The sequence below is a fragment of the Rhinopithecus bieti genome, unplaced genomic scaffold (genome assembly GCF_001698545.2).
Source record: "Rhinopithecus bieti isolate Rb0 unplaced genomic scaffold, ASM169854v2 scaffold_13207, whole genome shotgun sequence".
NCBI classification, from domain to species: Eukaryota; Metazoa; Chordata; class Mammalia; order Primates; family Cercopithecidae; genus Rhinopithecus; species Rhinopithecus bieti.
Genome location: NW_016807866.1, coordinates 1863170 through 1871743, shown reverse-complemented (window position 1 = coordinate 1871743; position 8574 = coordinate 1863170). Strand labels below are relative to the sequence as shown.

At 49.0% G+C, this 8574-nt stretch overlaps 1 protein-coding gene across 8 annotated transcripts in view; it reads right to left on the bottom strand.

Annotated features, from left to right (window-relative positions):
* EVA1C (eva-1 homolog C) overlaps positions 1–8574 on the bottom strand; it is a 108653-nt gene that overhangs the window by 40905 nt on the left and 59174 nt on the right. The gene's annotated exons all lie outside the window — the stretch shown is intronic.

The following is an 8574-nucleotide window of genomic DNA, read 5'->3' as shown; positions in this document are numbered from 1 at the left end:
GGAGGCTGAGGCAGGAGAATTGCTTGAACCTGGGAGGGGAGGTTGCAGTGAACTGAGATCATGCCACTATACTCCAGTGTGGGCGACAGAGTGAGACTCGGTCTCAAAATAAATAAATAAATAAATAAATAAATAAATAAATAAATAAATAACTTAATTATCTCTTTAAAGACCTTATCCCCAGATAAGGTCACGTTCTGAGGTACCCCGGAGGTTAGGACTTCAGTATACGAATTTGGGGAGGACATAAGTAGCTCATAACAGCCTTCAAGAGGGTCTCCTGTGAGGCTAACCTCTTGGAATTCATGTGCTTGTGCAGCCTCCTCCCACCGTGAACCAGAGCTTGTGTGGGGGACTGATAGCGTATGGTGGAGGTGAGAGCATATGGGGGAGGTGAGAGCGTATGGGGGAGGTGACAGCGTATGGCGGAGGTTAGAGCATATGGGGGAAGTGAGAGCATATGGGCGGAGGTGAGAGCGTATGGAGTAGGTGAGAGCGTATGGCGGAGGTGAAAGCGTATGGGGGAGGTGAGAGCGTATGGCAGAGATGAGAGTGTATGGCATAGGTGAGAGCGTATGGCGGAGGTGAGAACGTATAGGGGAGGTGAGAGCGTATGGCGGAGGTGAGAGCGTATGGAGTAGGTGAGAGCATATGGCGGAGGTGAGAGCGTATGGGGGAGGTGAGGGCCTATGGCGGAGGTGAGAGCGTATGGCGGAGGTGAGAGCGTATGGCAGAGCTGAGAGCCTATGGCGGAGGTGAGAGCCTATGGCTCCACCAGTTCTTCTGCATCACTTTCTCTGGGGGAAGCCAGCTACCATGTTGTAAGGACACATAAGAAACCCATGTGGGGAGAAACCGACGTCTCATAGCAACAATCAGCACCAAACCACCCACCCATGAGTCAGTCCCCTTACAAATCCAGCCCTCAGGGGACTGCAGCCCCAGCCACCATCAGGGCTACAACTTCCTGAAACCCCATGAGACCCTGAGCAAGAACTGCCAGACTACACTATCCCTGAATTCCTGTCCCACAGTAATGAATATTTTGTTTTAGGCTATCAAACTTGGAGGTATTTTACTAGAAAACGAAGTCACATTTTGATACTTGAAGTGGGTTGCCGGGGTAACGAAATCCTCAAACTATGGCAGTGGCTTTGGAATCAGGCAGTAGACATGAGTTGGGGGGGCCTTGAGGGGTATGTTAGAGAAAATGTAAGGGCCTTCAAGAGAAGCCTGCTATCTGTCATCTTGATGTGCTGAAACCAAATGCGTCTTCAGGGCAGAGCTTCCCAGCTTACCTGTGAATGCACAGACTCCTGGGATGTGTCCCCTCAGGCCCCGCCTGTCCTCAGGCCACTGATGCCGTTGTTCAGTGGCATCTGTCTTTACCCCCTTTCCATATGGATGTAACTGTGTGCTTGCTGATGAGGCGGTTGGGAAGCTCTGTTCAATAGCAGGGTGGGGGGTGTGGCCAACACTGACCTCCTCAGTGCCTGCCCTGATGCAGTTCAGTTGGGAGCGGCTTAGGGCTTCATGTACAGAACACTGCAGCACTGCTCTCCCTCCTCTGCACCCAGAGCTCGGAGGCTTTCTTGAAGCAGTGGGGGGACCCTCAAGTCCTTGGGAATGCTTGGGAATGTGTGTCCCACGGCGGTGCAGGGTACGAGAGTACTGACAGTCAGGCCTCGGGCAGCCCTGGGGGTGCCTATGGGGCAGGATGGAGTCACACTGGTAACTTGGGAGGATCACACACATGCTCCTACTTCTCAGCCCCCTTCCTCTTGAACTTCTTCTTCTTCTTCTTTTTCTTATTTTGAGATGGAGTTTCACTCTTGTTGTCCAGGCTGGAGGGCAATGGCACGATCTCGGCTCACTGCAACCTCTGCCTCTCGGGTTCAAGCGATTCTCCTGCCTCAGCCTCCCGAGTGGCTGGGATTACAGGCATGCGCCATCACATCCGGTTAATTTTGTATTTTTAGTAGAGACATGGTTTCGCCACATTAGCCAGGCTGGTCTCAAACTCCCGACCTCAGGTGATCCTCCCGCTTCGGCCTCCCAAACTGCTGGAATTCCAGGCGTGAGACACCACGCCCGGCCCCTCTTGAACTTATCCTACATATGACATACAAAAAATCAAAAAGGCAACCAGCCCTACGTAACAAACCCAAACTGCCAAAAAAAAAAAAAAAAACCCACCAAAAAACAAGAACAAAAAAAAAACCCAAAAAAACCCAAAACAACAAACAAACAAACAAACAAAAAAAACCGGAGGACAAGGGGACAGTTACAGCAGAAAAAGCATGTCAAGGGTTACTATCCCTACTCTGCCAAGAACTCATAAAATAAATCAATAAAACAAATCAAAGATCTCAACAGGGGAAAAAAAAAAAGACAAAAGCTAGAGAGACAAGGTGTGCAAGCGCAAATACAATAACCACAAAAATATGAGGAAATGGCCAAGGTCAGTCATAGTCAAAGAAACGCAAAATAAAAACCACATTGAAGGACCATTTTATACCTCTTAAATTGGAAGCATGCAGAAAAACCATATATAAAGCTGCCAACATTGCAGGGAAACCACAGTTATACATTCATGTTGAGAGAGAGAGAGAGAGAGAGATAGAAAGATAGACAGACAGACAGATAGATAGATGGAATAAGTTTTTGGAAAGAACTCTGAGAAGAACTGTACACATACTGATGCTGTCTTTTGGTATAAAACTTCTGGGAATTTATCCCTAGGAAGTAAGCCAGAAGAAAGGGAAAGCTATAAGCACAAGCTCATTATACATTATTTACAATACTTGAAAGTCAGAAAAAATGAAAAATATCCAGCCACCAGGGAACAGTTACGTAAATTATTTGACGTGTCTCTTTAACAAGATATTAGGAAGTGCTCGGCATTATTGGGACTTTTTTTGGCCACACAGAAAAACACACATGATATAAGGTAAAGGAAAATAAGGCGGTCTGCAAATGAATCTGCTTAGAACTGTCATTACGTAAAACAGTTCTCAGCTCATACTCGACTTGGAGAGAAATCCAAAAAAAAAAAAGACCCTTTTATCTGATGAGTAACATTTGTGACTGAATCTTTTCTCATGTCTGTTAAATATTATTATGGTGTTTGTGCAAAACAATAAAAACAATGATGATGATGATGATATTTTAGAAAGAACTGGAAATGCTTTTTTACAGCATCTCAGCACTAAAAGCCACACTGAGCTGCTATAAAATCCAAAGTGGTCCCTGACCATGGAGAGACACTGTGGACACTGGGTTTCACCACCTGTGTTCCAAGGGGGTGTCCAGTCTAAAGCAAATGGGGTTTTGCCAGACTTTAACTTATAGGCAGGAAGAAAAATACACAAATCATCCTCTCAAACCAGATGTTCCAGGACTCACCACAAGCTCCCTTACAGAGGTCCGCAGTGAAACCAACCCCTCGCCCTCACATAATCATCCCACCAAACTCCCGCCAGCTTCTAGGGTTGAGGATAAAGACCCTTTTCCCCTTGAAAGCAGCGAGGCTGAGCTGCAGTCGTAAATGGGAGCACAGAGCAGAGATCACACACGCGCTGGCAGCCTGTGGCCCAGGTGTGCCCTGGAGGCATGTTTTGTTTGGCTCACACAGTGTTTTAAAAGTTGGAACATTTCACTTAGAAAAAAGAAAATCCAGATTTCCAGCATCCCATGAGGTGGGAAGCTGTGACACCAGGCCTACGTTCCCAGTCTGTAACCAGACGATTATCCATCCTTGGGAGCCGAGTGTGGGCGCCTCACTGCAAAGGGGCTTTGATTCATTCCTATGCCTCAGGATTCACGTGAGCACCCACTCTATGCCTGGCACTGCTCGAGTTGCTGGGAATTCCACAGACCAGTTCCTGCAGAGCTGCTCAGCTCCTGGAGAGATGAACCACACACACATACCACGGTCTATCTCCATGCTATGGAGAAAGTCCAACAAAGGGGTCGCCGGAGAGGGACTGCAGGGACGAGGTGCCATGCTGGCCAGTGCCTGGAGAAACCTCTCTGAGATGACATCTGGGTTGATTCCTGAATCCTGAGGCAGAGCCAGCCACACAAGATATGGGGTGAGCACAGTCCAGGTCAAAGGGACAGCTTGTGCAAAGGCCCAGGAGTATGAATAAAGGTGGAGTGCTCCAGAGGTAGCGAGGGAAGAGGCGTGTGCAGCAGGACCACAGCTGAAGACTGATGTATTCTAATTACAATGGGCAGAGTGCAGGGCTTTAAGCGGAGGTGTGATGTCCTCTGGTTTAATTTAAATAAAATCCTGGCTGGGCTCAGTGGCTCATGCCTGTAATCCCAGCATTTTAGGAGGCTGAGGCAGGAGGATCACTTGAGGCCAGGAGTTCAAGACCAGCCTGGGCAAAATAGCAAGACTTCATCTCCACCATACCAGGCATGGTGGCATGCTCCTGTAGTCCCAGCTACTCAGGAGGTTGAGGTGAGAGAATTGCTTGAGCCCATGAGTTAGAGGCTGCAGTGAGCTATGAGGAAGGCTTCACTGCATTCACGGCCACAGCCAAAATGCCAGAGCCCTTCTCGCCCTGTGCTCTGCAGCACAAAAAGCCTCAAAGACAAAAATCAAAGGGTCCTGAGGATGCCCTGTTCATTGGCCCTCAGCCTCACATGGAAGGCTCAGCTCTGACCTCACCATTCAGGTCAGTGCTAAGGGCATTTTCTCCTGGACTCAGGTAGACCATACATGAAGGCTTTAAACTGCCCTTGGTGCATCACTGCATTCCAGCCTGGGTGACAGAGCAAGATCCTGTCTCCAACAATTTTTTTTGAAATAAATAAATACAATCCCTCTGGCTGCTAAGTGAAGAGGGGAGGCAGCCTTGATGTCCAGGGGAGGGATGCCCAGAGGGCGCTGGGAGCAAAGTGGACAGATTAGAGACGCACCACCATGGGACTGCCCTGGGACTGTCTGCAAATTCTCTGCAGACAGCAAATGCCCTGCCCATGGGACTGGTGAAGGGAGCGGACAGGCAGTGGGTAGGAGACGGGCAGTCAAAAGAGTGTGCTTTTTCAGGTGGATGATATTAAAGCATGTTTAGACACGAGGGGTATACTGATGATTCTCTGGGGAGAACAGGCCGAGTGCGGTTTAAAGCCTTCATATAGGGCTACAGTGGCCCGGCAATGGTCCCTTTCCCTAAGGCAGTAGCAGGGAGAAGGGAGGAGAAGGTGGAGACATTTAAGAGAGAGAAGAGCACAGCATCCAACTGAACACACACGGGTGTTGTCAGAACACACGCAGGTGTTATTGACTCCTGGGCCAAGAAGCAAATGATTTCACAGCATTCAATTAGATGGAGAAAATGCACCAGCTCAGAGAGTCAAAGGTTTGTATTTCCGCATGCATGCGTGGTTCTGCCCTTAGCACTGACCTGAACGGTGAAGTCAGAGCTGAGCCTTCCATGTGAGGCTGAGGAACTGATCAACAGGGCACCCTCAGGACCCTTTGCTTTTTGTCTTCGAGCTTCTCTGTGCTACAGAGCACAGGGCAAGAGGGGCTCTGGCATTTTGGCTCTGGCCACAAATGCAGAGAAGAGTCTGGTCCTCACCCTTGCAAGTACACCAAGGCCAATGGACAGAAGTGCTTGATTGTGAGGGAGAAGGACGAGCAGGCTTTTACTCTGTGAGCTGAAGCTTTTTACCTCAAACAGCCAAGCAAGGGGCACAGAGCAGAGTCACAGACTTTTCTTCACAGTCCTTTCTACATCAGGAAGGGTTTCTGAGGGCGTTAACACTGCTGGCTGACCTCAGAATTCCTCCACTCTCCATGGAAACCTGTCTTTTAGGCCATGGGATCTCCTAACACTTTCTTTAATTACTTTTCCTTTTTTTTTTTCTTTTAAGAGACAGGGTCTTTTTCTGTGGCCCAGGCTGGAGTGTGGAGGTGCGATCATAGCTCACTACAACCTCAAACTCTAGGCCTCAAGTGATCTTCCCATCTCAACCTCCAGAGTAGCTGGGATTACACAGGCATAAAACACTATGTCTGGTATACTCTTCCCTTTTAAATCCAACTCTCGGCCGGGCACAGTGGCTCATACCTGCAATCCCAGCACTTTGGGAGGCCAAGGCAGGTGGATCACTTGAGGTCAAGAGTTCAAGACCAGCCTGGTCAACATGGCAAAACCCCATCTCTACTAAAACTACAAAAATTAGCTGGGTGTAGTGGCAAGCGCCTGTAGTCCCAGCTACTCGGGAGGTTGAGGCAGAAGAATCACTTGAACCTGGGAGGTGGAGGTTACAGTAAATGGAGATCGTGCCATTGCACTCCAGCATGGGTGACGGAGCAAGACTCTGTCTCAAAAATAAACATATAAATAAATTTATTAATGAAATCCAACTCTCATCCACCATTCCTAGGAATGAAAGGCAGTGACCAACTGAACACAAACCATTCAGTGTACAGATTTACCTGCTTGGTCAACTGAATTCTTCTCAAAAGAACAGCTGACACGGATGTTAACTTACTGCTGTTTCTTAAAACACAGGCAGCTAAGTTAGACTAGTAAGCCTGGGAAATGAGGTACTTCTCTGCAATATTAAGAAATGGAGGCCAGGCGCGGTGGCTCCTGCCTGTAATCCCAGCACTTTGGGAGGCCGAGGCAGGCGGATCATGAGGTCAGGGGATTGAGACCATCCTGGCTAACACGGTGAAACCCATCTTTACTAAAAATACAAAAAAATTGCCATGCTTGGTGGTGGGCACCTGTAGTCCCAGCTACTCAGGAGGCTGAGGCAGAAGAATGGCGTGAACCCGGGCGGCGAAGCTTGCAGTGAACCAAGATTGTGCCACGGCACTCCAGCCTGGGGGACAGAGCGAGACTCCGTTAAAAAAAAAGAAAAGAAAAGAAAAGAAAAAGAAATGGACACCGGGTGCAGTGCCTCACTCCTGTAATCCTAGCACTTTGGGAGGCCGAGGTGGGTGGATCACCTGAGGTCAGAAGTTCGAGAGCAGCCTGACCAACATGGTGAAACCCTGTCTCTATTAAACTATAAAAATGAGCCGGGCATAGTGGCAGGCACCTGTAATCCCAGTTACTTGGGAGGGTGAGGCAGGAGAATTGCTTGAACCTGGAAGTGGAGGTTGCAGTGAGCCGAGATCACGCCACTGTGCTCCAGCCTGGGTGACAGAGGGAGACTCCATCTCAAAAAAAACAAATGGAGCCGGCATAGGGGAACACAGAGCCCATAAAGAAGACATAGATCCACAATGCCTTGCACAATCCCTGTTCTGGAAAGGCATTCCTGAATATTATAAAGGTTAAGAATTAAAGGAAAAAAAAGTGATGAAGCCTCTTTTTGCAGGAAGGAGTTAAAACACCAAGGGTCCCTCATCCAGCTAAGGAACCATATAATACAGGGAGCCCCTGCAGGGTGTTAGGAAGGGTAGTGACAGATTTGCCTTTAAGAAAGATACCTGGGCCCGGCGCAGTGGCTCATGCCTGTACTCCTAGCACTTTGGGAGGCCGAGGCAAGCGGATCACCTGAGGTCAGGTGTTTAAGACCAGCCTGGCCAACACGGTGCAACCCTGTCTCTACTAAAAATACAAAAATTAGCTAGGTATGGTGGCAGTCGCCTGTAATCCTAGCTACTCCTGAGGCTGAGGCAGGAGAATCACTTGAACCTAAGAGACAGAGGTTGCAGTGAGCCGAGATTGTACCATTGCACTCCAGCCTGGGCAACAGAGGGAGACTCCATTTCAAAGAAAAAAGGAAGGGAGGAAGGGAGGAAGGGAGGAAGGGAGGAAGGGAGGAAGGGAGGAAGGGAGGAAGGGAGGAAGGAAGGAAGGAAGGAAGGAAGGAAGGACCTACCTGAGGCCACTGTGGGGAGAAAGGCAAGCCTGGGAGTAGGGAGATGGCTACAGTGGCTCGGCAATTGTCCCTTTCCCTAAGGCAGTAGCAGGGAGAAAGGAGGAGGGGGTGGAGACATTTAACAGAGAGAACTGAACAGATGCAGGTGTTATCAGACAGGGAAGATGGGGTTCAAGAGCTCACAAGTCAACTTACTGGACCAGGACAGTGGGTAGTGTCATTAATGGACAATGGGGACCCACCCTCACACGTGCCTCTCTGCCCCCTTTGACTGCTGAGCCTGTCAGGACAGGAACACTCAAGCCCAGATCGAGTTAAGGGCACTGCCCACTGGCATGGCTTCCTTACTTGGGGAGCCAGGGTCTTAATCCGCTCAGACTGCACCCTAAGTATAACCCTACTGTGATGGTTAATACTGATTGTCAACTTGATTGGATTGAAGGATACAAAGTATTTCCTGGGTGTGTCTGTGAGGGTGCTGCCAAAAGAGATTAATGTTTGAGTCAGTGGGCTGGGAAAGGCAGACCCATCCTTAATCTGGTGGGCACCATCGAATCAGCTGCCAGCAAATATAAAGCAGGCAGAAAAAAGTGAAAAGGAGAGACTGGCCTAGCCTCCAGGTCTACATCTTTCTCTTGTGCTGGATGCTTCCTGCTCTCGAACATCAGACTCCAAGTTCTTCAGTTTTGAGGCTCAAACTGGCTCTCCCTGCTCCTC